Genomic DNA, 14,307 nt, shown 5'->3' with positions numbered 1-14,307 from the left:
GGCTCATTTTATTGTATCACAAAAGAATAAAAGCATTTACAAAAGAATTACAAAAAATACATGAAATGCGCAATGGTACTTGCACCAATGTGTGTAATGTACATGGATCAACATCTAAGTCACCGACGCGTTTCAAAGCCCAGACAGCTTCTTCCTCAGAGGCAGTGGCGGTTGGTGCTTAATTTACTGGGGGGGGGCGGCCCACAGCCCCCCCCAGCCAGCCAACCATATAACCCCCCCATCACTCGATCGCTCGATCGCCTGTCAGGCCCCCCGCCAGCCCCTGCACTTACCCCATGCCGGTGGCGTCTTCACCCCTGCGTCTCCCCTGGAGTCCTGGCAGTCGATTCTCCTCCCGGCCAATCAGGAGTTAGGGCTTGCGGCCAATCGTGACTCAGGACCCGCTTCCTGATTGACCGTGAGGAGAAACAGGGAGACATTAGCGAATATTAATTTGCTAATCTCACACAACTGGGTGGGCTTGGGGCGCAGTGCTCTGCGCCCCAATCCCTCCCTTTTTGAAGCCAATTAGAGCCTCCGGGTCTAATCGTATGCTTTTAAAAAAAAAAAAGACCCATTGGAATCCATGCTTCCGACACCCTGCATGTAGATTAGGGGCCGGGTGCATGGATTAGTGGGGCGGCGCCCCTATGCCCTGTATGTACGGGCCGCCACTGCTCAGAGGTGTAATATGTGTCAATCCTATATATTACACCGGTAAGAGATTTTACATTGCCATGTATAATGTTAAAAACAATGTCTCAGGATCTCCGCCATCTGTGCCTACACATACATATCTATGTGACTTTTATAGGTATGAAGTGTTGGTGGTGGGAGTGTTATATCCAGTCACAACAGTCATTGACCACTGAGGCCGAAACAGACATGCCCTGCAGCAGCATATAGTATGGCGATGCTGTTTACCCCAAAGTGTTGGAGGTACTACCTTCAACAAGGCTGCCAAGTATTCAAAGTATCTGAAGCAGGAGTATATATCCTGGAGCGAGGGGGAATGCTAATCATAATAGTGTTACATAGCAGCATCCACATACACGTAGGACAACCAACATTACAGATGATTTATTCTTTCAAAGCAAATACACTTTTGCACACTGGCACTGATTAGTATTCCAGCATTTCTTCTTTCTCATTTTCTACACCCTACGCAGATAACGTGACCCCATTGCTGAGAGAGAGCGATGAGGGTCAAACAAGGATGCTATGCAGGTACCCAATGTCCTCCTCATCAACCAATGATGTCAATGGTTGATAGGATGCTAGCGGTTGGCCTGCACAATACCCAAGGTTGTAATTGTGCACAATAAAAACTAGGGATGCACCGATCCGACTTTTTTGGACCCGATACCGATATCTGGCATTGTGAAATCGCCGATACCGGAACTGATCCGGAGCTACACACAAAGCAATCGGCTGCAGTACAGAGCAAAGCCGCTGCTTCATGTGTACGACTCCTCCATTCACAGTTCATCTGATATCACTCCGCCTGTGAGCCGGACCTATACAGGAAGTAGCGGCTCCCATCCCATACTACTACTGCACCTAGTAAGGGATGGCTGAGCCGTTACCAAGCAAAAACCGGATCGGCCAGTGGATCCGTCAATGTTACCGATCCCCCGATCCATCTAAAATGGCCATATCGGCGCCAAAATCCGATCCGAATATCGGATCGGTGCATCCCTAATAAAAACCTGTGGCTTTGTGTAAAAAAAAAAAAAAAAAAGCAAGCTTGATACATCCGCTGACTTGTACACAATGTTTGGGCAATTTGGGGTAATTGTTAGGCATTTTGCAAAGGCACCCCTGAAGGACCCAGAAGGCACCCTAGTTGAAAAAGGCTGTACTAGCATATACTAGGAATTCCTTGCTCCCCTGCTCCTATGTTCAGATAACAGGACTAGGGAAACAAAGCCCTGTGTAAGCTCTAACAACATTTTAAGGCTTACACAGGACTGTGGAGACTTCATCAATACCATGCGACAGTGCTGGGCCAATCCCAGGCATAAGAACAGTCACATGAAAGCGGAGGATTAGGTAACATGCACACTTGTAACTGGAAGTGCCAGAGTTTTTACTCAACTTCTGGTGATCAAACAGGACTGAAGGCTCACTCTAATGCATGTAATGTGTTCCATGTTTAAATTTGACTTATAGACATGAATGGGAACTACTGTCTTAAGGCCCAACTCCAGGCGCAGCAACAAAAAAAACCCTTGCGGTAGTCCCCCAAACTCACCCTGCAAGCTTTATATGCTCCTTAGGTCTAAGGAGTTGCAGAAGAGGCTCTACTACTTACCTATACTCCACGCTCCAGCAGGCTCCAGCACTCTCCTCTTGTTCTCCAAGCTCTGGCCTGTGGGTGGAGCCTCTGCATCATCAAGTACAGTGCAGGGCTATTGTCCCTGTATTGTACATGGTGGAGGCAGGAGAATTATCATGCCTGGGAGGGTCCGGGAGCAGGTTACAGAGGAGGTTGTGTGAACAATCACATGGATCGAGGGAGCCTGCTGGATAAAGTAATAAGGTAAGTAAAACAACCTCTTCTGCAATCCCCTAGATTTAATGAACATTTAATTTTTATTTGCCTACAGTTGAACTTACATTTTTTTCATTTAAAGCAGATTATAACTCAAAACTTGATTCTTGGTTTCTCTTGCAGAGGCCTTTAAAATAAATGGCTGCTTGACCTTAAACACTTCTTTTCTTTGAGCAACGTCCCTTGGAATCAATGCTTACTTATATTTCCAGTATTGGCGAAGGACCAGAATCATGCAAAGCACAGACCCTAATTGGCTGCCTGTGCCAGGTTAAGGCAACAGGTTCTTTTAACTGCCACCTTTCCTAGCTGTACATGCTCACTAATACTAATCTGGCATCGGGGCAAAGAGAGTAACCCATATCTACTTTCCAAGGTGCAAATCCTGGTTGAGGCTTGAACTGACCTTAGATGAATCAAAGTTTGGCTGGTTTAGCAAGGGTGGTCTGAATTTCAATTATGTTTGGCCAGTCTGTTCAACGGAAGTTAATCATTTGATCAACCTTTGTCGAAGAGACATGCTGGAAAACTTTTGTTGATCAGTGGTTGCACCGCTGATCAATATATTCTGACACCCGACGGGTGGGATTCCTCCATTCACCTCATTTGTGTGAATGGAAGAATCTTATAGTTTTTTTTTATTAAGCCCGCTGGCTGAAAGACAAAAAAAATACCTATCAATGGCCAGCTTTAGATAGGGCTGGAGTCCTTGTGACAGAGCTGGGTCCTTGAGTTGCCTGTTACAAAGCACTAGCACTGTCCCATCGGAGGAAACCGAGTGAGCCGTATGGTCTCCATACCCCAAAGTACTGGGTATTACTGTTTCCAGTAGATGAACAGAGAGATTGGGGATCAGTGCCCTACATAGGTAAAGCACAGGTTTACTTTACTAGCTGAGCTGCTATAAGTACGAACCTAGCTATAAGAGAGAATGATGCGAGGAATGTCCATGTGCATGCAGAATTTTGGACGTGGCTTCATCCAGGTTATAGGCCTGGTGGGCATTATTATTAATATTATTATACAGTCTTATTATTATATTATAGTCTTACTCCTCCTCGACTCCTCCGGCCTTGTAAAGAGTTATTAAACAAGAATATGTGAACGTGTGAAAAAGTATAGTTTGTTATGTGGGAACAAACAAGAAAGGCTCTGGGTTATCTTGCCCCAAGTGAGCTTGTTATGACTAAGCAATGAGCTTGTCTTCTGGAAATTCCCAGGTCTAGATTGGGTTTGGTTGGCATTAATGATGGATATGTCAAATGTTTAATCAGCTTCTTTGCATAAATGGTCAAAATTCTAAGCATATATTCTTGAAATGTAAGAGTACTACGTATATACAGAGTTAATAAAAAAAACATGGATTATATCTTTACTGCACACGGCATCAGCCTGGGTTCTTCTACATGCAGCTGGGCTTTTTTTCTATGCAAAGGCTTGGCAATGCCAATCAGGGCAGCACAGTGAGGATCCCCAGAGCAGAGCTAAATGTTTATTGCTATGTGGCTTCCACTCACAGTGGGTGAGAAGGGAGGGGGGGGGGGGGGGTTTATAGGACAACTTTACTAAAACTGAAGTTGTCCTTTAAGCAGAATTCAAGCATTATAAATGTTTTCATATTTTTTTTTACCAGAAATCCTTTTTGAAGCCCAAATCCAGGCTCCAAGGAAAAAAATCATTGCAGTGGTCCCCGTAACTGCAAGGGTTAAACGTTCATAACGTCTAGGGGGGAGATGAGAAGGCTGCATTTCCCTTATTCCCACCCTGGTGTTGTCCTTTTCTGTGGGTGATCCCTTGGCATCATCAGGTACAATGCAGGTCTATAATATAATATAATATATATGTATAATATTAGCCATGTATTGCATGTAGAGGAAAGGAGTGGGCAACCAAGGCCAGTAGCACCTTAAGTAGGTGGCTGCAGGGAACCGGTTGCACAGCTAGAGGGACCCTGCTGAGGCAAGGAATAAGGTAAGTATCTCACCTTATTCCTCTACCCATAGACAAAACAAAGCATTTACAGATAAATAAATTGTTCCATTGATCTGCATCTGCATTATGAACACAGTAGGTTGGCCACCATCTCCCTGCATCTCTACCTCCCTCAATAAGCAAGAGCTTAGCATTTATTCAGAAAATGCAAAGCATTCTCTGATTGGCACCAATGCTGAGCAGCCAACCTCCTGTGTTCACAAGCAGCAGGGCAGCCGCTCAGCACGAGACCTGGAAACAAGTGGGGATTGTAACGGAACCGTGACCCCACAATGTGCCTGTGGGCTTCCATCAGAATACCGCTTCCTTCAGCCTTGAACATAGATATCAGATATTACAGCGCCCCATACAAAACTAGTCGGAACTTAGCTTGTATAGATCTGGAACCTTTATTGAACAGACTCACACACAATATATACCACACAGGAGGACATCCCCCTCCTGATCAGATTACCCCACCAGGTCAGGTGCCTGGTTACATTATCGTATGCAGATGAAATTGTGTACAGAAATATAATTAACCTGAACTAATTACCTAGCCATCTGGACAGAAACAATAGCTGAATGGGAATCCACATGTAGACATTGTTATAATTAACTTGTTAATTAACTCAGCACTGCAACAAAACGAAATAAAATACATTACACATAATCCTACGTATAAACACAGAACACCTTGTTAAACAGACAATAGCAGGAGACCACCAGTAACAGACTGTCCGTCTCCTACATTGAAGAACCTGGAATCCACATCCAAGCAACGCCCCGACCATTCAGAAGACACAGACTTCATGGCAACGGTCTACAACAGTCTATGAGGCAAAGCTCATACAATGTTCTATCATTCTGATACAGTGAAATTAATGTATCTTAGATTTCTTGAGGAATATTGTGAACAAATATCACTGTCCCATTTGAAGCAATCAAAACCACATTCTCATTGTCCACCAAGTAGTTGTCCGTCATTTTATAGACACAGGGTGACTTACACATAAAAGGGGCCTAGGGAGCTGAGAGAGGGATTTCTCAACCTCTCAAAGGTAAGCTAGGTTCCACGGGCACCCCAACCGAAGTGACTCCCATCACAGGGATCATTCTTCGATTGGATGAGTTGGAGAGGCAGGATGGTGACCCCACGCCAGCTCTGTGGATAAGGGGGTACCACCAGTCCTCCTGTATGGGGTCTAGACCAGCAGGGTCCAGGTATGTCATATATTGGTCCAAGCTGGTGCATGGGCACTGCAAAGGTTGTTTCTTTCTTATGCCTAGAGTTGAACTTTAAAACTGTTTTATGTTAGCTGAGTAATTCAAGTGAACTGCAGGAAATCAGTGATTTGGGCTTTTATTTAGAACATATGGAATACAACACTCAGCGCATGTAAAGAGCTACAGAACCTTTGAGGTTTGATTTGCATTAGGAAACATAAATGTTCTCATACAACAGAAATGGATAACATTAAATCTTACAGCTAGTACAGGACCTCACCAGATGTTCAGCACACTACAGATTCCCCGAAGCATTGCGCAGTTTCACTTTCTCTATGATTTAAGCCTAAGCTGCAAACAGGAACGGGGGTTGTTTATTAGAAAAGCATCAATTTGTGACTTGCCCATGTTATGCAGGAAACACTGCAGCCATGGTAAAGTCCAGCCGCCCCTTCTTGGATGTAAAACGTCGGGAAGGGTTAGGAATGAGGAATGTGAATGGGGCCTTACAGGTTTTGTCCCTTCCCCAGCCTGTGACTGGACGGTGCTGATAGGAGGAGAGAGCAGAGTGACATAGAGATGCGCTCATCAGTGTGCTGATTCTTCTTCACTGCCCAGTCACTAGCTGGGGGAGGGACAAGACTTCAACTTTTTTATTTATTCACAAGGTTGACTAACTGACATCATTTGGCCCAGTGATGGTGAACCTTGGCACCCCAGATGTTTTGGAACTACATTCCCATGATGCTCATGCCCTCTGCAGTGTAGTTAGGCATCATGGGAAATGTTGTTCCAAAACATCTGGGGTGCCAAGGTTCGCCATCACGTCATATGCAGTTCACCCCTTTGATCTGCTATGAATGAACCATAGAAGTTACAATGAAGCCACAATAACATTGCTTTATTGCAGGGGTCTACAAACTTTCTACGCAAAGGGCCAGTTTATTGTTTTTCGAAGGGGGGGGCAGACTGTGATTATTGGGAGCAGAAATTGTCCTGCGGTCAGTGGGAGTGCTTTTTTGGTATTAGTGGGAGGAATAGCACCCCATTGTTGGTGTAAGTGGGAGGAATAGGGTTCCATTATTGGTGTCAGTGGGAGGAATAGTGCCCCATCATTGGTGTCAGTGGGAGGAATAGTGCCCCATCATTGGTGTCAGTGGGAGGAATAGTGCCCCAATCATTGGTGTCAGTGGGAGGAATAATGTCCCATCATTGGTGTCAGTGGGAGGAATAGTGTCCCATCATTGGTGTCAGTGGGAGGAATAGTGCCCCACCGTTGGTGTCAGTGGGAGGAATAGTGCCCCATCATTGGTTTCAGTGGGAGGAATAGTGCCCCATCATTGGTGTCAGTGGGAGGAATAGTGCCCCGCCGTTGGTGTCAGTGGGAGGAATAGTGCCCCATCATTGGAGTTAGTAGAAGGAATAGTGTCCCATCATTAGTGTCAGTGGGAGGAATAGCACCCCGTCGTTGGTGTCAGTGGGAGGAATAGTGCCCCACCATTGGTGTCAGTGGGAGGAATAGTGCTCTACCATTGGTGTCAATGGGAGGAATAGTGCTCTATCATTGGTGTAGCACTACTCCTTTGGGAGCTGCTGAATATGAGTTCCTGTGGGTTACCATTAGCAACAGTAGAACAATCTGGAATATTTCCAAGTGATTTTACCTCAGACAAGGACCAGTCCAATTTCTTTGGTTTTTAGGTTTTATTAGGAACTTGGATAGCAGAAGGGATGAGTGGGATACTCCAACTGACTAGAACTATGCACAATTAGCAGGGACGACTTGAAAAATGCTGGTTAACACTGGTGAACGTTGTGTAACGCTGTATAGAGCTAGTCACAGCTAGGCCACAACCTCACGTTTCCCTTGGCTGTGAAAAGAGTCACTTAGCTTCCTGAGGTAATCCTTTCCTAAGGCAAGCTGTTGATTAAGGTAGACTGTACTGCTGAACAACTTCAGGGCCCTTCCTGGCACCCCCTTTATCCCTATCTTCAGGGCTTAGCTACTTGGCACCCCCTTTCCTGTAACACTCTGGGTTAGCTGGCTCCTTGATCCCCTTGACCTCGAGTGGTCCCCTCTCTTAGGCAGACTCCTGGGCAGATCCTTGAGTACTCAAGACACTGTTTTTCCTGAAGTCTTCTGCCCAGCAGCTCCACTGGTGTCAGGGACTCAGACGCCGCTGTGCAGCCTACAATCCATCTAGGCGAGTGCGCATGTGCATGCGTCATGACGCACATTGTACCAACCCAGCCTCCTCTTAAGGATCACTCACCCTCTCATCCAGTGCTGGATTATCGTCAGCTTCCTGTTTCCTGATGCCTGTTTCCTGTTGTGACCTCGGCTTGCTCCACGGACTTGTCTCTGCCTGATAACCTGTGTACCGACCCCGGCTTGCTGTTATTTGGACTGACCACATGTGTATAACCCCCGGCCTGGCATTTACCACTGCACTGCTTTCACTGGAGCTTCTCAGAAGGGACCCGGATATCCCTCTCAGCCATCCACCTGCACCACCACAAGCATCCAGTGCTACTTGGGTCGCGTCACTTCCTGTCTCACTTCCAGGGGTGATTCACACCGAACTGCAAGGGAAGCCCTCTCAGCACTTTGGCCTCCACCCAGTGATCTGACAACTGGTCAGCACACTGGATCCTCTGCAGCACAGCTCAACCCCTGGTCCCTAGGCCGACTGCCTGGACCACCTTCCTCACATCAGCAGGAGGAGACACAGCCGTCCACCTCCTCCTGGGACTTTGCTCCCGCCAAAAGACCCTCTGTCACATGCTCCCTCCGGATTTATTCCCAATCCCAGGATGCATTGCAGCAATGCCCACCCACTGGGACAGTCATAAACCCTGGTGTGCTATAAGCTGGGTTTCCTCCACTGTACAACAAGATCCCTCATTGTATACAGTGGGGGAGGCTCCCCAGACTCAACAGACCACACCTGGAAGCATGTGACAGGCTAGCTAACAAATCAGGCCCTCCTGATAAGCAGAACAGGGCCAAATATATGCTTTTCCTAGCACCTACCTAGGAGGGTGCTACACATTTATATCTACCTTGATTTCAGTACTCAATAGAAATGGAACCCATGACAAGAGATTCAGTAATGCTATACAGGAACAAGCATTCAAATCAAGAGATCTGTCTTTACTTGCTGCATACTTGTTCCAGGCAATTGCAGAAAAATCTCAGCAATGGCAGCTCTTGTATCTCTCCTATGATCAGTTTACAATAGATGTTTGCATTAATGACACAGAGACCTCTATATTACCCACATGCCCTGAAACGCCCCGCTTTCTCACAGACAGTCGGTGTATAATTATGGCTGGGTTTTGCATGGGCCACTTTTGTCTAATTTGTACTATTTTCAGCATCAAATCCCCCCCAGAGTATATTAAAGAAAATGAGAGGTAGCTGCACCCAGCAGTCTTCACTAATTTTCCAGCAAGATTCATTTATCAGCATTACTTTGATGAAAGGCTTGTTGCTACAGGCAGTCAACTCCCCCGAGCCGCTAAATAATCACACAGCATATGTCGCTCAATGGTCCCAAAATCTGCTACTTCTGTTAACCACTTCTTGACCGGAAGATTTTCCCCCTTAATAACCAGGCCATTTTTTTTGTCATTCGTTACTGCGTTACTTTAATGGACAACTGCACGGTCGTGCGACCCTGTACCTAAATAAAATTAATGTCCTTTTATTCTCCCAAATAGAGCGTTCTTTTTGGTGGTATTTGATCACCTGTGCGATTTTTTTTTTTTTTGCGCTATAAACAAAAAAAGGCAGACGATTCTGAAAAAAAAAAACAATATTTTTCACATTCTGCTATATAACATTCCCAAAAAAATAATTTAAAAATCTAATTTTTTTTTAACATTTTAGGCCAATTTGTTTTCTGCTACATATTTTTGGTAAAAAAAAATGTCAATAAGCGTATTTTGATTGGGTTGCACAAAAGTTATCGCGTCTACTAACTACGAGAAAGTTTTACTGTATGTCATTTTTATTGTTATTTTCTTTTTACTAGTAATGGCGGCGACCTGCGATTTTTAGCGGGACTGCGACATTGCTGGGGACAGATCGGACCCCTAACTGACATTTGTGGGGGGACCAGTGACATTACTACAGTAATCAGCGCTAAAAATATGCACTGTTACTGTAATAATGACACCAGCAGGGAAGGGGTTAACACCAGGGGAACTCAAAGGGTTAAATGTAGGTAACCTAGGGGGTGTTTTCTAACTGTGAGGGGGGATGGACTTGTGGAATCAACACAGAGACCTGTGTTCCTAAATAGGAGGAACACAGGAGCTCTGTATTGATTCTTGAGAGAACAATGGTCTGTTGTGTTTACAACAGCAGACTGCTGGTTCTCTCTTCACGGGGAGCGATCGCGGGTGCCCAGCGGCAATTTCCCCACTGGCGAATGGGGCGTGCGCGTGCCTCTGGCGGTGTGCCCCTAGGAACGCTCCCGCAGATCGCCATACAGGTACGACGATTCGACCAGCCAAGCCAGCCTGCCACAGTATAGCGGTTAAAGCGGTGGCCATTGGTTTAACTCAAAATCCTTACATGGGAACTTCATCCACTCTGTTTTCAAGCCTAATTAATTTTAATAAAAAACGAAAGGAAAACTCTACTCTACACTAGCCAGTCACTTTGTAATTAAAAGAGGAATTCCAGGTCTGGATATTTTATACATAATTACATTGATCCAGCATGAACCAATGTAACTATGTATATACCCAGTGCTGTATCTTGGCCTAGGCCAAAAAGGCCCAGGCCTAGGGCAGCACTTTGCTGGGGGGCAGCAAAAAAGCTGATGGAGCTGCACTGATATGCTGCCCTGATGGGCACTAATAGAATGCACTGATGGCCACTGATGAGGCAGGACTGATAAGCTGCACTGATAGGGCTGCACTGATAAGGCAGCACTGATGGGCACTGATATGATGCACTGGTGGCCACTGATGGGGCTGTACCGATGGCCACTGATGAGGCTGCACTGATATGCTGCACTGATGAGACTGCACTGATGGGTAGTAATGAGGCTGCACTGATGGGCACTGATGTAGCTGAACTTATGGGAATTGATGAGGCTTCACTGATGGGCACTGATAGACTGTGGTTGTGGTCTGTGGTTTACAGATGACAGGGCGGGTCATAAACAGGAAAGGGTGTGGCCTTTCCAGGACGGGGGGGGGTCATATTTAAATTAGGGGTGCCCAAGTTTAGTGAGGCCTAGGGCAGCACAAAACCTAAATACTCCACTGTATATACCATACCTGGCTGATGTCCCTGGAAGCTTGAAATCACTGAAGTAGACATGACTACTCCACTAATCTCCACTTGTTTCCGGGTCCCGTGCCGAAGGACCACCTTGCTGCATTCTGAACACAGGAGACCAGTCACTCAGCACAGGAGCCATTCAGAGAATGCTAAAGATTTTCTGAATGAATGCAAAGTGTTCTCTGATAGGACAAGGCGGAGAGTGGGATGTCACCACCCCACCTCTTCAACTTGTTAAATCAGAAGACCGTTTGGATGCATCTTCTGAATGAATGCAAAGCATTCTCTGATTAAAAGAGTTGAAAAGCGTAAAAGCACCATCTTGCCTCTCTACATCGTCCAATCAGTGAAGTCTTTGTATTTATTGAGGAAATTAGCAGGCAATGTCCTGAGGTCAGAATGCAGCAGGGCAGTCACTCAGCACAGGACCTGGAAGCAAGTGGAGATCACTAGAATAGAAGTATCTACTTCAGTGATTTTCAGCTTCCAGGGGCACCAACCCTGAGCTGGACCAATGTAACTATAATACTTTTCTTGCCACCGCATATACGCCATTACGCAGTCATCAGGAGGTTAGAGCAGTTTTTCTTAGCATTTTCAACACAGAGAAACCCTTGAAATTCCTTTCTGGTCTCAGGAGACTCCTACTAAAAATTACTATCTCTACAACTCATGATACATTACTGTGATTGTCAGTGGGAAGACTGCTCCTTACACTTGTGGTCATTGGGAAGAATTTCCCCCCTTAAGATAGCTAAAACGACCAATGGTGTCAGGGGAACTAATCTGAGAGGCAGAAATTGCTCATTGCTCAAGGAGCCTCTAGCAGCCCGTAGAGGAACCCTAGGGTTCTATGGAGCCCTGGTTGAGAAACCCTGGGTTAAAGGATGAGTGAACTTTAAGAGAGTGCACTTATCCATTTTGCCCCCTTCCCCTGACTCAGCCAGCATATCCCCGTAGACTTCAATGGGACTATTTTCAATCATCTTTGTCCTAAAAGTTTATGGAGCTGCAATGCCCAGGCATGATCAGGGCAGTGAAGGTTTGCACTACTGGGCGACCCTGGATTGAGGTAAGTATGCATATGTGGAGGGGGAGATTGAGTTAAGTTTTTGACAGACCTACCTGGGGCAGGGGCTATTGGAGGGGACTGTTACCCAATGACTATGGGCCCTGGAATTTAAGGGAACACTACTCTTTGGAAGGTGAATGCCTGGGGGATCCGTGGAGTGGTCTTGTTTCTGATTCAAGTTCATGTCTTCCCAAAACACACAGACTCTGGGAACTGGAGGTTCCATATGCATATTTGGGGCCTCTATGCCTCTATGCAGACCAGCAATGACTGTAGATGTTAATGTAATCCACTTAAACCACTGGGGTCCCCTGCCATAATGTGCTTATTGTAAGTAGGTCTCCTGCTATAGTCTTTTGCCTACTAGTCTGAGGAGGGGGGAGATCACTGTTTGTATTGCTAGTTGTGCTAATTAACAAACCTTTTGTCTGCTGTGTTTACACTTGTAATAATGTGAATTGTACTTTGTGAGCTTGATGTCGGCAAGTCTGACCTGGAATGAGATGCCTGATTGTCCAGATGGCTAGTTGTTTAATTAACTTAATGTGTTAATTATATTTCTGTATACAGTTGCGTTTGAATATGATAATGTGATCAGCCTCACCTGAGTGTGTAGTGTATAAAAAGCCTGTATTCTTGTTCAATAAAGAGTTCCAGTTTTGCAGCTAAATTAGTCCCGTATAGTTCTTGGTTGCAATAAGCAGCTATAATATATAATTTCTATGTTCAGACTAATGAAAGCAGTATACTGTGCTAAATAACAAACCTATTGTCTGCTAGGGGGTGTGTTTACACTTGTAATGATGTGTATTGTACTTTGTGAGCTCGATACTGGCAAGTCTGACCTAGAATGAGATCCCAGATTGTCCAGATGGCTAGTTGTTTAATTAACTGAATGTGTTAATTATATTTCTGTATACAGTTGCGTTTGCATATGATAATGTGATCAGCCTCACCTGAGTGTGTAGTGTATAAAAAGCCTGTATTCTTGTTCAATAAAGAGTTCCAGTTTTGCAGCTAAATGAGTCCCGTCTAGTTCTTGGTTGCAATAAGCAGCTTTAATATCTGATAGCTATGTTCAAACTAAAGAAAGCGGTATACTGATGGAAGGGATCTTGAAGCACGCGGAGTGTGGGACGGTTCCGTCTCAAAGTTAGGTCAAGGGTAGGGTGCAAGAAGCTTTATTGGACTTTGTTCTGAAGGGCACTTATTTTCTTTTGCCCCTTCTCAAGGAAGAATAAGGCCAGCCATAGACAGTTCGAATCTCAGCCAGTTCCTGGAAATGGGGGAGATTTGAACCATGTATGGGCAGGCTGAATGTACCAAGTTGATAGATCAACTTGGGTATAACCAGCCTCCTGGATCTTACATGCAATTATCGCTAGCAGCTGGTATTGCCGCTAGCAATATTGACTGTCTTCTCTTCTCTCACCGGGGATGGCTCTGTTAATGGGGGAATCAATCCAATTTCTTTCCTGCAACCCGTATTTGCTCAAATTAATTTTAGTTAGTCCCCTAGCTGAGATCCTCCACAGCTCTTAGCAATTCAGTTGCTCTTCTGTGCGCTCTTTGCAAATCTGCAGGATCAATCCATTTTGTTAACTGGTGCCCTAAATTGAACTTCATATTTAAGATGAGGTCCTTTTAACCACTTTACGACCGGCGCACGACGATCTACGTCGGCACTCAGCCCCGGCCAGGCAAACTGACGTAGGCCTACGTCAGCACAATTTGCCGGCCCTGTGCGCGCTCCCGCGCGTCCCCGCCGCCGATGATGACTCGATTGGGTTCAGAACCGATCAGTCATCAGGTCCAGGCCAATCATTTTTGGTCTGGACCTGTTGATCGGTCCTGCCCAATCAGATCATCCTCTAAGCCTGTGAAATGTAAACACAGGCTTAGAGGAGATGTGCCCTCCCCCCACAACGGTCTTTTTGGATCCAGCGTGAGAGGAGAGCACATCTTACTGTGAGTATTGCACCAAGCACACCCACACACAGTTAGATAGGCACATTTCACCCCCGATCACCCCCCCAATTAACCCCTACAGCACCTGACACAACACACACTATATACAGCATATAGCATATACCTATATACCTGTATAAGTGTGATTTGTGAACAGGTGTAGCCCTTGCGACCCCCCCTTTTCCACTCAAATTACCCCCCACCCCCCCCTAATAA

The 14,307-nt window shown here is 45.6% G+C and overlaps 1 protein-coding gene across 1 annotated transcript in view; it reads right to left on the bottom strand.

Annotated features, from left to right (window-relative positions):
* Positions 1–14,307, bottom strand: part of RAB30 (RAB30, member RAS oncogene family) — a 232,523-nt gene that overhangs the window by 158,070 nt on the left and 60,146 nt on the right. The gene's annotated exons all lie outside the window — the stretch shown is intronic.

The sequence above is a fragment of the Pelophylax lessonae genome (assembly GCF_965119305.1).
Source record: "Pelophylax lessonae genome assembly, chromosome: 2".
NCBI lineage: Eukaryota > Metazoa > Chordata > Amphibia > Anura > Ranidae > Pelophylax > Pelophylax lessonae.
Note: the sequence above shows the minus strand (reverse complement) of the source record. Positions and strands in the feature narration are given on the sequence as shown.